Source organism: Rousettus aegyptiacus, unplaced genomic scaffold (genome assembly GCF_014176215.1).
Source record: "Rousettus aegyptiacus isolate mRouAeg1 unplaced genomic scaffold, mRouAeg1.p scaffold_m13_p_3, whole genome shotgun sequence".
In the NCBI taxonomy this organism is placed as follows: domain Eukaryota; kingdom Metazoa; phylum Chordata; class Mammalia; order Chiroptera; family Pteropodidae; genus Rousettus; species Rousettus aegyptiacus.
In genome coordinates, this window is record NW_023416306.1 from 98,637,687 (window position 1) to 98,653,300 (window position 15,614).

Sequence of the window (15,614 nt, forward strand, 5' to 3'; positions counted from 1 at the left end):
GTGAGAAAAGAGAATTAAGATAGAAAATATCTTTGTGCTTAGGCACATAGAAAGTGATGCAAATTTTATAAATTAATGATTAGTTGGATTTGACACTAATTAGTGTAGTTTGCAAAGTGGAAAAAAACTTGTAATCAATTTTTTCCCCAAGAAAATATGAATCTGCCTTTAACCAGACAGCTCTCCAAAGAAGTAGCCCCAGTAGGGAATTTGGAATTTAAGTGACTACCTGTCACTAGGTCTTTCAGGGTAGACTTTAAATTCAAACATGAGCCTGTTCCTTACCAAAATACCCGAAAGACCATTATAGTCCTTTCCTCATAAACAGCTAAATTCCTTTAGCTGTATCTGCCATGACATCCAATGTGATAATTCAAATACAAAGCAGTGATGTACAAAATTACATTTACCCATGAGTTTGTTTCCGTAGGTTTTGAAATTACGTTCCTAAAATTCTGATTTTACCAGATTGCTTATAGGCAAAATCAATCTATTTATTAACTAGAATAATCTTTTGATTTTTCACTGAAGAGAGAATGTTGAAGTTGGAATGGACCTTAGAGCCACTCAGTCCACTGCTCCCCGCCCCCCTTTACAGATGAAGAAAATGAAACCTGAGAGATAAGAGTCACTGCCCAAGGAGAATTCGACCTCCTTCTCTAGTGCTTTATCACAAGGTTTTCCAATCTTTTTTTCCCCTAATACTGGTCTTTAGCGAAGCTTCAAAATAAGATCAAAGAAAACTCAAAAGGGGATCGAGAGAATAAAATAACATAAAGAAACTGGGGCACTGAGATGAAGTTCATCTATGCTCTTCAAGAGAAATTAACATATGGAGATCTGAGTGGCAGTGGCCTTTGTCTTTTCTTGAGGAAGCTTCAAGATCAGTTAATCCTGCTAGTATACATGTGAGAGTGGGACTGAGTCGTGGTTACGCTCTTAAGTGATAGATAGCCAGGCTTCTTTTTTAAAAAAGCCACTTTGATATGTGTGTGTGTGTGTGTGTGTGTGTGTGTGTGTGTTTAAATATTTTTATTTTGTTTTTACTGTTTTAACTGTTTTGACTCTGATTTATAATTTATTTTCTAAAAAGGTCAGTGTAAATTTACGTTTGGGGGCCAAACACAAACTGGAGGGTTCATAGGGGAATTTCAGAGCAGGCAAGCCATCAGAGAAGTGTTAATAAGAGCAGAATAATAGCCAAAGTTGAAAGAAGTGAATTAGATCCACTTTCTGCTTTGCTTTGGGTCCCACAAGCACAATAGAGTATAGGAGGCCACCTGGTGGTGAAATGAACCAATTAACCATTTATGCTACATTGAAAAGCAAGCAAAACAGGGAGACTTCGGGTTGTTACAAAAAAAAAGAAAACTAAAAATCCAGACAACCTTGAGCAAAGGGATGATAGTCAACAGGTATTATTGTGATACAACATACATAATAAATTGAAGTGGAAAATCATTCAAGTCTGTAGAATAATGCATATTCCTAAAATGGTACCATAATAGTTATTATTTATACCAGCCAAACATTTTCTGTGAAAAGCCTACCGGTAAATAGTTTAAGCATGCAGGTCATAGAGCCACTATTGAAACTACTCAACTCTGTTACTGCAGTATAAAAACAGCAACAGACAATACATAAATGAATGTTCCTGGCTGTGCTCCAATAAAACTTTATTTAAAAAACAGGGTGTGGGCTAGATTTAACTTTCAGGCTATAGTTTGTCAACTCCTGATTCTGTATTATGTGTATTGAGCACATACTGTTTACCAAATACAGGGCTGAACCCCTTACATACATTACCTGTTGACTCCTAGCAACCTTTCAAGGTGGGTGTTATCCCCATTTCACAGTTGTATAAACTAGAGCTTAAGGAGTTTAAATATTTTTGTGTAAAATGTACTTTGCCCCCTCTAACTTAGATATGCTTTATGTATCCTCATGTCCATTTTTTTTCTCTGTGATTGCAGACACCTGTTCTGACACTCCCTCTCATTTATCCTGCAGAGGCTGCGTTTGGTTTCCATCCAGGGTGACTTTGCTTCTGTCTTTCTACCCTTGTTCCCTTGTTCCCTTGAAATGTTGCCTTTTACCATCTTTTTCTCCATCCCTTCTTCTATGTTTAAAAACTTTATGTCAGTTTTCATAACAACAGATGTAAGCAAGCATGAAAAAGGACAAAAGCAATGTATTAAAAATAGATAGCCACATATACAACAATAAGCCAAGGAAACTGTCATACTGTATATGTTCCAAATGGAACGTGAGCCAAAAACATGATGCTCATTCTTACATAAATAATATACTATGCATCCACTGGGAGGAAAAGCAGCTCTGTCCCTAAATAGGAAGAAGATTTTTTGGTCCATTCTTATGTCATTTCCTTTTTCTTTTTAGACTCTTTTTCTTCTAAGTATACATTGTAAGTTATATTCATTCAGACAGATCACATTCCTCTTCCAAACCATCCATGAACTATTTTATTAACTTTTAATAAGAGAGAGTTGAAAAAATCTGACGGAGAAATCCATGGAGCTTGTGAAAGCACCTCAGATATATGGATTTACCGGCACTCTCTCAATATTACCATATTTTCTTCTACAAAAGAGGATGGAAATGGTTTCACTTAGATGGAGTGTAGACAAAACTAAAATAAAGTATTTTAAAGAGTTTTCTTCTTTTTAACTTGAAAAGGAAACTGCAAAAGCTTGAGAAATGTGAGCATATAGAAAACAGAAGAGGTTTAATTACAGAGCATGGATTCTGGCCGATTAGATAGTTAAACCTAACAACGGAAGGGATTTACACTAGATATAAGAAGACTTTCAGGGCAGAGAGAGTTGTTAAACATTTTAATGGGAGGTTGTGAATTCCCTCTGGAAAGATCTTTAATGGAGGACAAATTCTCTCCTATTTGGAATGGATAAAAAGCAATCCTGGAAAGAGAATATGTGAAATAAAGGTTCTTTCTAGGTCATCTGCACTCCTGAAACTCCAGGTAAAATTCTCACTTCCCATGGAAATAAATAACTGTGCAAAAGCTCCAAGAGACTCACTTTGGAAGGTTCCTGAGAAAACACTCATTAAGCGGGTGATTCAATTCATAGAGTATTTATTGAGTGCCAAATATGACCCAGCCGTGGGGGGACATCCACCCCAGTAGGGCACAGGTCTAAGTAGTAATGTGGACAATGAACAGCGGACACAATTATTCACCTCAGTTATTAAAAAACAAACAAACAAACAAAAAAAAAACTTTGAGCTCCAATCAGCTTTCTGGAACTATTTCCTGAGCTCAAAAATCTCACAAGAGCTGGCTGTCACATGAGATTTCTGGCATTACTCATAGTATCCCTGGAAATTTTTGTAAACAGAAAAGGCTTCTGACAGTGTTTCCATACTTTATTTCTTTTTCTAACCCAAATTTAGATGGACAGAGCCTCTTAAACTATCATCAAAACAAGGATTATAAAATGCTAGCCCAAACTGAGTTCTTTTCCTATATTCCCATGTTGTAGAAAAAAAAAATTCAGTTAGCTCAACTCTAAAGATCCATTTATACTTAAGTTTTAATGAACATAAGGATTTTTGTTCATGGCTTATAAGAAAACCAGTGATTTCCAGAATCAGGTCTTTAGCATCACCAGGCAGAAGAGAGTGAGGCAAGGGAAAGAAAAATTACACAAAGAGGAAAGTTCTTCATGCATATTTTCAAATCTCAGCATGTCCCAGCTGAGGAAAGCTGAGGAAGGACAGAGTTCAATGGGAAGACGATCAACCCAAAAGGATGTTGAGATGGACACAAATCGGGGCAAGAAGTGAATTCATCACAAATCTTTGTCAAATTCTAATTTTAAATGGCCCATCTTTTAACTTTTCTTAAATGCTTAAGATCATTAAAGCTTACAATTAATCTCTAAGTTAAAAATATAAATGACCACATGAGGATTACTTTTTAAAGTTATAAAGAATGTAAGACTTTTAAAACTAAAACAGTGGGAGAAGGTTTCAAAATTTCATCCTTCCCTTGATATTATAGAGATGAAATTTAATTTTTTAATTTTCATATTCTGAATTAGCTAGCTTCGGAAAAGCTTTGGAAAAATTAGTCAGTCTTTTAGACTCTCTACCGCTCCTCCTCATCGTGTTAGACGTGGACTGAAAAGCTGGCCCAAGTCCAAACCTCTTAATGTTTTTCTCACCCCCTTCACGATTACATTTTTACACACACACGCTCATCTGACGTCAAACCTAATTTCCTACAATAAATGTGTCAGTAAATTCTCCTGCTAACTATGGGACAAGAATAAATTGTGCTGATACACTTACAACTTCTAATGACTGTTCGTGTTTAGCTACATCTATTGTTCTATTTTTAGGTATCACATTTGCACCATACATGTTATTCTCGGCCGTATAAGTAATTATATTGGGATTGTCTACAAAGTCAAGAATACGTCAGTGAATACTACTGTTTGAGACGAGCCATAGAATTATGGTGATTAGTCATATATTTTTGTACCATTGTCTCAGACATGAATGTCATTATCCTTTCTTTCCTCTCACCACCTTCCTTTTCATTCCACCATCTCTTTCTCCCTCGTGTCAACCTGGCCATATCTGAGTACTCTCTTAAGGACCGCCCTTTACGTACTTTGGTTTTTCAAGGAAAGAGATTTTTCTTTGAGTTTTATATGCAGTATAAGAGGACGACGCCATTAAGTTTTAGACTCAATTATCACAGTATGAAAATAGAATTTTTTTGGAAAAGGTAAAGAATCGATTGCATAATTCTAACTAATAGAATTTAATTAATAGATTATTGAATAAGCCTATTGGAAAAATGGTTCTCAACATATATTTATTGAGTTTCTATTCTGTATCAGGTACTGTGCTAGGCACTGGAGATAAATCAGTAAACAATACAGATATGAACCCTGCCCTCCAGAACTGTGGAGTTTCACCAAAATTTTAATCTTTTATTTGATTACTATCTCAAATTTGGTCCATGAATGCCGAATCTATCATCATTATTAAAAATATGGATTTAATTAATTACAAAGAATTCATGGCTAAATTATTCTAAAGGAGGGCTCGCTTAAGCAGGCACCTATGAGTACTAAAAGGGATAATGCTATTGTAATGAAGGTAGCAAAATCCAATATGCAGAGTTTTATAACACAGAAATGAGCTCTAGACTGAAACTTGGCATATAGAAGGGAGTTTAGATAGTTACTTATGTATGCATGTTTAAACATCTTTGGACTACAAGTATATCTGGTTCAAGAAATCTTTCAATTCAACCCTGATGATAGTTTTTTAAAAAAAATTAAACAACTTAATTCTTTGTATACATGTATGTATAAGTGTAAACACTCAGAATCATGTGTATATAACTACGTGTATATGTGTACCTCTTCCACAAACGTCCTAATTCTCAATGGCTAAAATGAGATGACAAGGGGGAATATCACAAATCACAAATTTTATTTAAGCGAATGTCTATGAACATATGGAATCACTACTTAGGAAAACAGCTGAAATAGTTAAGTGCAGGTGAGTTTCAGGGCTATATGGATATCCTTCTGCAGGAAGACTGGAGCTATGTAGTCCAATAAAGTATGAAAGAAAATTAAAACCAACTGCAAAAACTATAAGGATATTAGGCTGCTTGACTCTTCTCTAGCTTTAGAAAAAGAAAAGGTGTGTGTGCGTGCGTGTGTGTGTGTGTGTGTGTGCGCGCGCGCGCGCGCGCGTGTGTGTGTCTTATGTCAATGAATCAAGGTTCAGCAGGAGACCACTGCTTCCCTCTAAGCTTACCCCCGTGAGCCTCATTAGGGATAGAGTGTAGCAGAAATACCAAGTTTAAGAATGTATAAGCTTCTCAAATGCTCACATTATTAAGAATATGCTTGGGAATGTCCTTGTTTCTGAGAACTGAATTTACTTCCTTGGGAGAACTGAAAAGTGGTTTTTCTGCAAATGATATTCCTCTAGAGCACCTCTCCATGGAGGTCCTTCTTCAGTATCTCCCTTTGTCAACAACAGGATCCATAAGGTTGCATTCTCCTAGGGCAATGCTGCCTTTAGTGCATCTGCCCTGAAAAACATAAATGTTTTCAGCCTCGGTTTTCCCGAATCTGACAGAATTTAGGCGGCTCCTGTTAGGCTCTACACAGCAGCACGTGCTGAGGTGCTCAAGGAAGTTTGGGGGCTTTCAGAGAACAGTTTGATAATCGGCCCTATAAAGAGCTGGCCCAAGACTGTCATGTTTTCACTGCAGATGTACCATCTAAACATTTAGGATCTTCTTCCTATCTAAGCACAGAAAGCTCATGTTGAGGGAGGAAATGATGTTCTTGAAAGAGTTTTGCCTGCTGTAGGGAAGAGGGTGTGGGGCAACAGTGAGCAGGCTAGCAGCATATGAGGGAAAAACTATGGGTATTAGGGTCAACCAGATTGGGCTCAAATCCTGACTTATTTACTCATTTCTTGTGGTAGTTATTGGTACAGCTTAAGAAATATTTCTAGCTTTCTGCTTTTCAGGCATATAGTGCAGATGCATTTCCCCATCCGATATGGAGTAGGGTGGGGCCATTGATTAGTTCAGGCCAATGATTTAGAAAGCAAGTGGCATGTGTCTCTTTCAGGTAGAAAGTTTAATGGCCAGAGTGAGATCCTCCATAAGTCTCTTTTTGCCGCATGGAGGGACTATTGAAGAGGGTGGCTGGTCTATTGGTTTGAGTCCTGGAGTAAGAATGATGCCAAGTAGAGCATAGCTAACTTCTGATGGATATGTATGTATCATAAATACATCTTTACAGCTTTCAACCTTTGAGATTTGAGGATTATTATATCAGCAAACTCTAGCCTACCTGACTGAGAAACTGGTTCTGGGTCTTTTAGGTTAGTCATTTAACCTCTCTGTGTTTCAGGCTCAGAGGACTTTGAAATGGGGAAAATAATTCATAATCATTGTGAGCATTGAATAAGATAATGTGCATAGGGCACTGACAGAGTTAAATAGTAAGACTTGGCCAATGTTAGTTTTTTCTCCCTCTATCCTATTCCTATCTCATACCACTTACACATACACATACACATGCACACACACACGTGAACACAATGTACACACTCACACATGCACACAATCCCTTTTTATTAAATGGTCAAGTCGATAATACCTGTTCCTGGTCTTTTTTCTGGATTTCTTCTATGTACTCCAACTTCCCTTCCCATGCCCTTCCATTTAAACTAGATGTTAAAATTGGCATTTAATTCAATATTATTCTCCTACTCTGCTATACAATATCTGCATTTGGTAGAGTTTTTCTTTTTCTTTTTTTACCCCAAAGAATACATCTTAAGGATGAAATTAAAGGCAGTATTGACATTTAACAATAAAGATAGTTGGGTTGGGAAATTCATAATACTCCAAAAATGATATCCCTTGGACAACAACAAATCTATCTCCCTTCGAAGTTAGACATGGTAACGAGACAAACACAAGAAGGAAGGTCAATGAGTTTGTCTGTGAAAGCACCATGGTTGAGCTGTTTCCCCCCAGGGGCTCACCAGCCTACCCTGAACAGGTAGAAATCACCAAAATCTTATCTAAGTACCTTTCTATCACCACCTTCCTGCTTTAGAAATATAAGCATGAAATTCTAATAAATTATAGAAACTAGAATGATATAAAGAGTAACTATTTGAATCCAATAGTACATGTATCATACACACTTCCTTGTGGTTAAAGTTACAGTAACCAGTGCCTTCCCTGTGTAATTGCATGGGACATTGACTCTCACATTTCTCCTTTTTATATTAAGACCTCTTTGTCAGTGACTATGCTTAGTTTTCATCTTTAAACTGGTAATTTTTTTTAAAAAAGAAAATAAATAAATCCTAGTTCATACTATGGTTGTCTGTAAAGTTAATCATACCTCATATAATTTTTTCTTAGCTTCAAACCAGACTAGCCCAGATATGAATATAACCACAAAAGTAGGTGAGGGACATTTTCATTAACTCATTGACCTGAAACATATACATAGTATTGAGTAGTTCAGAAGCTGAAGGTGCCAGGGAACCAAATGCCCTTTCTTACAAGGAATTTAAATGTTCCTCTAATTTATTTTATAAAAAAACAACAACAAAATTTATAAATATGTAGGGTTAAAACCAAATCCTTCAGCTCAACACAGGAGAGAATGCTGCATATTCACATCTAATTAAGGAAAAGTCATTTTTTAAAAGTTAAAGGCTGAAATATTTGCAATTTAATCCAAAATTTTATTAGCAAACTCTAATGATTATCCTGATTGCAATTAATAAAAGCTTCCAAACAGGTCAACTCATTTAAGTGCTATCTGTAATCATTTGGATTTTAACATGACGGTTATTACTTATTACCCTGAAACCAAGCAGCGCAATGAGATATTGATTACTTTTAACCTTTAGATCCAAGGATTCAAGAAAGGTCAGAGGAGGGGAACACACTTCCTTGGCTGGCAAACGTATAGCCTTTCAGGAGAATTCAAATGATTCCCATTGGCCAAATAGGTCCAAGATTAGTTTATTGTCTGGGCTGACAAGAAATGATGATGCTTTTAAAAATAACACCCAGCACATATTTAGTGAAGTGTTACATTTATATAACCAATGGCCTCAAGATGTGCTTCATACCACAGCAAGTTCCAGGCTCTTAACCCTTTACCAGGTTTTGTTCGTGGAAGCACGTTTGTTGGAATGAGGTATTAAATGTAGTAGCCTTCATCGGAATAAACTCATCTCACTAAACTAAGTTTTCTTGCAGGTTCCAAAAGGCTGAACAAAATCACTGGCCATTAGCAATTCTTTTGGTTTTCTTTTTCCATGACAACATTTAGAAATATTTTTCACATTTGTGCCACTGAAAATCAATGAGTTCTAGGTAGAGCCCAGTAGAATTACGGGCAAGGGAAACATAACTGTTACGTGTTAGATTAATTTGCAGAACACTTGGCATTATTATTGCCAAGTCGTCAAATTGTTCCAAGTTGTTCCGGAAGGTTGTTATTAATAGTATGTTTTCTGAGGAAAGTTCTGTCTACTTTTGGAACTGCATTTCTGTTGCCAAGGAAACTCCTTTAAGCACAGTTTTCTAGGAGCACACTGCTGCTTTTGTTTGCCAGTGTCCTATTCATATCATCTAAGTAAGCGTTTTACATGCTCCAGCTTTCAGTCCCCAATGTTGAAGTTTTAGCCCATTTAAGTTGCTTTTTCAAACACAGTTAATGCTTGCTATGATTTCCCTCTCCCTTTCTCCCCCCTTCCCCTCTCCTCCGTCTCATCCAAAGCCCCTCTCTCCCCACCTTCTTCTGGCTCTCCCTCCAACATAGCCAACTCTTACTATTCGAGGTTTATTTTTTAAAACAGTTGCATTATGAGAGATAGTTTTCACAAGTTTTTGATAAATTAACTTCAATTTGAATAATAATTCCATAGGTTGCAGCATTAGTCCTTCAAGTGTTAATTAGCTTTTCACTCTAAAATTAATGTAGTCCTTTCCTACTGACTCCTCTACCCGGCTTATTGAAGTGCTGAGGAAAACATGTCACCGAGTCCTGAGCCAGCCCTGTTGCTGTGATTAAGCGTGGTCACATGGCCCATCTCTGCAAAAGGAGGGCCCTGAGAAAAGGTGACAAAGACAGTGATTTCCTGTCAGCAAAGAGTACGACAGGGCTGTCTAGAAGTGATGCAAATGAGGGGAACTTTCCCCACGGCTTGTTTGATCCACTCTAGGCCAGAGCAGGCCAGGCCAGGGAAAGGGGGAGCAGCACAATACAGCAAAGGCTGCCCAGAGAGCCAACGCACCTTCCGGACAGTAGCTCACCCGCCAGAGACAAAAACTGCTGGCGGGGCTTCCCTTCCTTGCCCCTCTGCACACAGAGCCAACTATTTCTTGGCATACTATTCTCTTAACATCCTCCTCCTTTTTCTTCTTCTTCTTCTTCTTTTTTTTTAAGTGATTCAATAGGAATTATAAGCTCCAGTGTGAACAATGTTTCATATCGTGTTCAGAAATGATATGCATCTACTTTTTCTTCTCCTAAACATTTTCAGGATGAGTTTTGTCCTCTCTTGAAAAAGAAAAGAAAAAAAATTCAAATATTCATAGCAAACACTGATTCATCAAAGCTCGAATTAATGTGACAGTTAATCTAAGGACTTTTTGAACTTTAATAAAAATGGAACAACAAATTCATTTCTAGATAACGGTGAAGAAAGCCTAGGTTTTTTCATTTCTGATCACTTTAAAAATGACTAGATAATGTTATTTGAAATAGTATAATGATTTTAAGCATATTCTTCTTATCTTAATGGAGTTTTAATCTAACATACAATTAAGCTCTACAATTAATCTACTGGGAAAGAGGTAAAAAATTATCATTAGGTTCTTGTGCCTGATATATCTGGTACATTTTTACCTTGACTGCTTCAATAACTAGTAATTTGCTTCATTTTGAACAATCGAGGTAGGAAATTTTGGTACCGAAATTCCAACATAAGGCCTAATTAACGGAATTTAATTTTTTTGATGTGTACTTCTGTTCTATACACCAACATGTGAAAAAATTTTTTTTCAAGTTAATGAATTTTTTTCTATTTTAAGCCTAGCTACTGTGACCTGAACTATGAACCAGCCTAGCATTACATTTTTAGGAGCTCAAGTTCAGTCATAAAGGTATCAAGCCATTTATGAAGTTATTTAGACCAATATGGTCTAGAACAAAATGAAAGAGAATTATTATAGAGGGTTGAGATTTGTAAATTTATAAAATGTAGGGATAGTGCGATTAATCTGTTTTCTATGATTGGTTCATAGCTATAATAACATCATGTTGGCATCAACGGTAATGAAATTACAAGTCAACTATATCACATTTTTCTTCTTTTACACAATAATTCTAATTCTCTAGAATTTCTAATTCTATTCCATACATGTTTCTTCTAAAAACGATAATGCTTGTCTTTTAACGCACACTCAAATTCTCCAAAGTGACATTTTCCCCTTTAAAACTTACCCCTTTCTCTTATCTGTTTTTTTCTGAAACAATTCTTTCATTGTTTAGTTTATTTTTATTTCTTTGTGTTTTGTTTTTAACATTTTCTTATGTATTCATTCATCCACCCATGGTTTTTACTCCTTTACTCCTTTATGTTTAGTTAACTTTGTATGAACGAATTCCAACTATTTTTCTTTCTCTTCGATGCTTACATTTTTTTTCTCACTTTATTAATATCCTTTTTTTCCAATATATAATATTGATGACCTCTATTATTAATCCCACCTGGCCAAATGATCATTGAAAGGAGCCAGCCACCTTTGGGTGAGAGCTGTGTGAAAAGTCTCTAAACATTACCTGGCAACAGAGTCAGAGAAAAATAATTAATTCTCTTGTTAGAAGTATTATGTTTAGAAATTTACTTGCAAGAAATATTTTGGTTAAATATTTCTCAGTAAAAAAATTCTAAAAAGAAATCTTTTTCATATTTAAGTATCAAAATAAATTTCATTTCTTCAAAGGAATTGTGATTTTTTTTCTCATGGAAAATTTAACTTTTGCAATTGAGCACATTTCCCTCTTTGTTTTCACCACCAGGAAGCCCAGAATAAAATTTTGAGATCAACTTTAGTAGGACCTTACAATGCATAGCCTATATATTAACACTTTGCACAGAAATACACTCTTATCTTTGTATATTTTCCCCAGTTCTGATTTCTGTTTCTATTTTAAAATATTTTTATTATTTTCCTGTGAATTATTATAAACAACCTCAAATCCATAGCAGAGTAAAATTGTAATTAATCTAAACAGCACATTGTATTATGTAAAATGAATGGTCTTTTTCCTTTCGTACACAGGATATATTTGTATGATACTTATATTAATGGAGAAATATAGAGGATATTTGAATTTTTCCCATAAAAACAGAATTACATGAATTACTAACCCTCAAAAATAAATATAAAAGATTCAGTGTAAATTCCTTGAAAGTATAGGGTCTTGGTTGAAAGGGGTACTAATTTCATATTATTTTTAAGCTGGAAGGGTTATATTTAACCCCTTAGAAATCATATAATCTAATATTTTATTGGTGAGGAACAGCTAAGCCATTCACTCAAAGAATAAATCTATGAATATGATGTTTTAGAGCTTCAAGTTATCTGAAAATAGCCCTCCTTCAATTACAACAATAATCGCCAGACGGTAACTTCTGAATTGGGCCCTTGAAATTAACCCTTGGACTCTAGAGCCCCACACCAACCCAGGATCGCGAGAGGCTCTGTCATCTGTGCCCTGCAGGTCACAGAATGGGTAGTCCTTTGAGGCAAGGTAAAGAGCCCTGCCAGGCCACACCCTTGCAGCGCTCCAGAGTCAGCTGTGTCTGCTGCTGAGGGTAGTGCTACAGCAACAGCCGGAATAAACGCTTCCAGGTCACTCAGTCTATAAAATTTATACGATGGGGGAAGATGTGTCTTGAGCTTCCCTGAGCCCAAGAATAATGCCACCTTTGATCTGTAGAAATGAAAAAATGGAGCTTTTCCTTTGCAAGTGGGTTTTAAATATTTCTCCATTAATAGTTAATGCACATAAAGACCAGCAGAGTGACAGCTCCCTGTGATTATGAATTCTGGCTTCGTCACTCTAGTACAAATAGGAGCTGAACTTTCAAAATCACGGTGGTTACTTTTGACAAATTAAACTGTCCTACTTAGGAAGGTAGGAGGAATGAAGAGAAAGAAAGTGAGAGTGTTGGAGCAAATTCTCCCTGGAGGTGATCCTCAGATTAGGGAAGAAAAAAATGAGAAAAAAGCTATGTTTTTGTTTTCTAGGCTGACAATACTGCCAATGTTTATTTAAAGTGGCACAGAATGTCCCTATTCAGAGGTTCGGTAAGGGAGAAAAGTGGGAAGGAAAGACATTGGCAGTATGGCTCACTGTCTCAAAAAGACGAAACTATATTTAAAGGAGTAGTTACTTTTTAATAAGAATTAGGTTGCTCTTAAGATCCTGAGGTTTAAAATTAGTTAAAAAGAAAATGGTCTTAAATTTCCAACCATCCAAAAATAACAAGAAATTGTTTAAACAGAAAATCTACTGTATAGCTTCTTGTAATATTAAGGTTTAAATTATGTCAGGTTGTATCAATGTATTCTTTGACAATTAAATAGAACTCTTTTCCTTTTTAAGTTCCTTGAGTGTTTTGCTGTCTTTAGGTAACCCAGGTGTCCGTCCACTCAGGAGGTCTGCTGAAGAAGAATCTGGGGTATTTATCGGTAGCTCCATCTCTAGGAGTTAAGGCCAGATAATTTTTCTAGCAAAGATCAGAATATAAAATAAATAGGTAAAGGCAGAAAGTTAGTACCTAATGTTTAGGTAGTACCTAAAAATTCTTCGCTCTCACTGAGTACCATCTTACTATTTTCTCTAACTCAGCATTTCCAAACACGGGTGTTGGGGAACAACCTAGGACTGTGCAATGCATAAATTGAGGTCTGGGTATGACTATCCATGCCGGAAAAGGAGCTGAGTGTTGAAACACAGAGAGGCCCCCCAGAGAGACCAGAACAAAAGTTTCAAATTCTATAATAAAAGAAATAATGATTCTATAGTTCTTTGGGATTTACCAATGCTCAGTCAAAGATCTCTCTTAAAGGTTTCACCCTCATTCTTTTCATTAATACCAGGGATCATGAGCTTCATTCCCATCCTTAAATTTTAAACTGAACAACCGTAATTCAATAATTGCATAAGGTGCCTTGCTTACCAAAGTACAGAACACAAGTGCAAGGTGCTTTTCTTGGCATTATACAAGCATATGAAGAAACGAAGATGATGTGGACAGGTTGGGAGACATTGGAAATGCTGTCGAATGGGTTGGGTGGCCTGTCACATTGTCACTGTGATGGGAAATGTGAACAGTAAATGTGCAGTACTGAAAGGGATAGTCCCACTAACAAAAAATTGTTTTGTCCCAAATATTAAGAGTGCTCTTGATAAGAAATGGTAATAAAAGTACTTTATTTAAAGAATAAAGATGATTAAGGTAGTCCCAAATGGTACTGAAAGCCTAGGGAGGCCTGGGGATCAATTGAAAAGCTTCAGTCTTTTAGAAGTCTCTATAAGCAACAGGCTCCAAACCTCCGCCAAGGCATTAGTTCAGCTGATTCCTGAAAAGGCAGATTAGAACAGGGAGATGGAACACTGAAAATATTGACCTAACCTGAGAATCCCTAGGGATTCTTGGGAAAAACTTGAAAGTAAGTCTCCTCCATCAGTTTTTCTAATTCGGGAGCCACCAGAAGTTCTAAATTACTCCTCAGTTAATGTCCTTAGGATTGCTTTGGAGGTTTCCAAACCTCTGGAATAATTTGAGGGCTTATATGAAGAGAAAGTCTACAAACCTGTAGAATTTACCCTTGGTTTTGAACTTAATCTTTAATTTTACTTATAAGCCAAATGCAAAGTTAGTGCCAGTCTAATAAACTTAGATATGCTGAACACCTAAAATCAAAAAATGATGACAGGGCATGAGTCACAAATGAAGAACCTTGATATGAAAATATTTGGAAAAAAATACTGTAACCCGGAAGTACTGAGTGGGTGGAATAATGGCCTTCAATATGCCAGAATGGGAATTCTCAGGCAGAGCACTTACAAGTAACCATAAGAAAAAGAAGACTGCACTTTTTGTTCAGTGATTTCCTATTAATTGTGATGTAAATTATATGGATGTGATTTTTGACAAAGAATAGCACTGTTCTGAAAAAAAAATTGTGGTGTATGTGCAAAATACAAAATGCATTAAGAAGAAAAAAATGTTATTTGGCAGCATGAATGCAATAAAAGCTGAGATAACAGCTTATGATTAGGTTATTTTTATATATTTTTTCCTGTTTGGCTTGACTTTTAATGCTTAAGTTTTAGAAAAAACAAATATTTTATATTGCAAATTAATATAGATTTAGAACTATTTTTCATATCTAATTCTTGATCCTGACATGAAATGTGAAATCACTGAGCTTCAGTTACATTAGGTTGAGATTGTTACTCTAACAATATGTTATGTCAGAAGGTATATTGGATAGTTTGTTGTTAATGTGGACAGCTATCCATACAGGAAATATCTAATAGTAAACAAACTAGATTAATGTTGGACAGAATTCTTTAGGGAATAAAATATCACCAATTGCTGAATCCCAGGGGAGCTTATATCTTCTCTTAACTGAGATGATTCCCAGGGGACACTAATTAAAATCAGGCAGACCCTTGAAAAGTACAAATAAATATCTCTTTATGGAGGAAGTAAAAATTAAAATAATTTGTAACTTAAAATGATAAAAACTGAAGAAGAAAGAAGACAACTTTTATTTGACCTTGAATGCACTTCTTATTCTATAAGAAATTTTAAAAAGCTACAGGGTAGTTGTTTCTTGTCATTATACTGTTGCTGATTCTGTGGTTAGTTATTAATTTTATTTTTTATGATTCACAATCTGCTCTTTGAAATATGCCATATGCTCAAAGCAATTCAAGGATGACAACTGTCAGAATTACTCCAAT

At 35.9% G+C, this 15,614-nt stretch overlaps 1 protein-coding gene across 8 annotated transcripts in view; it reads right to left on the reverse strand.

The window, feature by feature from the left end:
* Positions 1–15,614, reverse strand: part of AKAP6 (A-kinase anchoring protein 6) — a 504,258-nt gene that overhangs the window by 94,334 nt on the left and 394,310 nt on the right. The gene's annotated exons all lie outside the window — the stretch shown is intronic.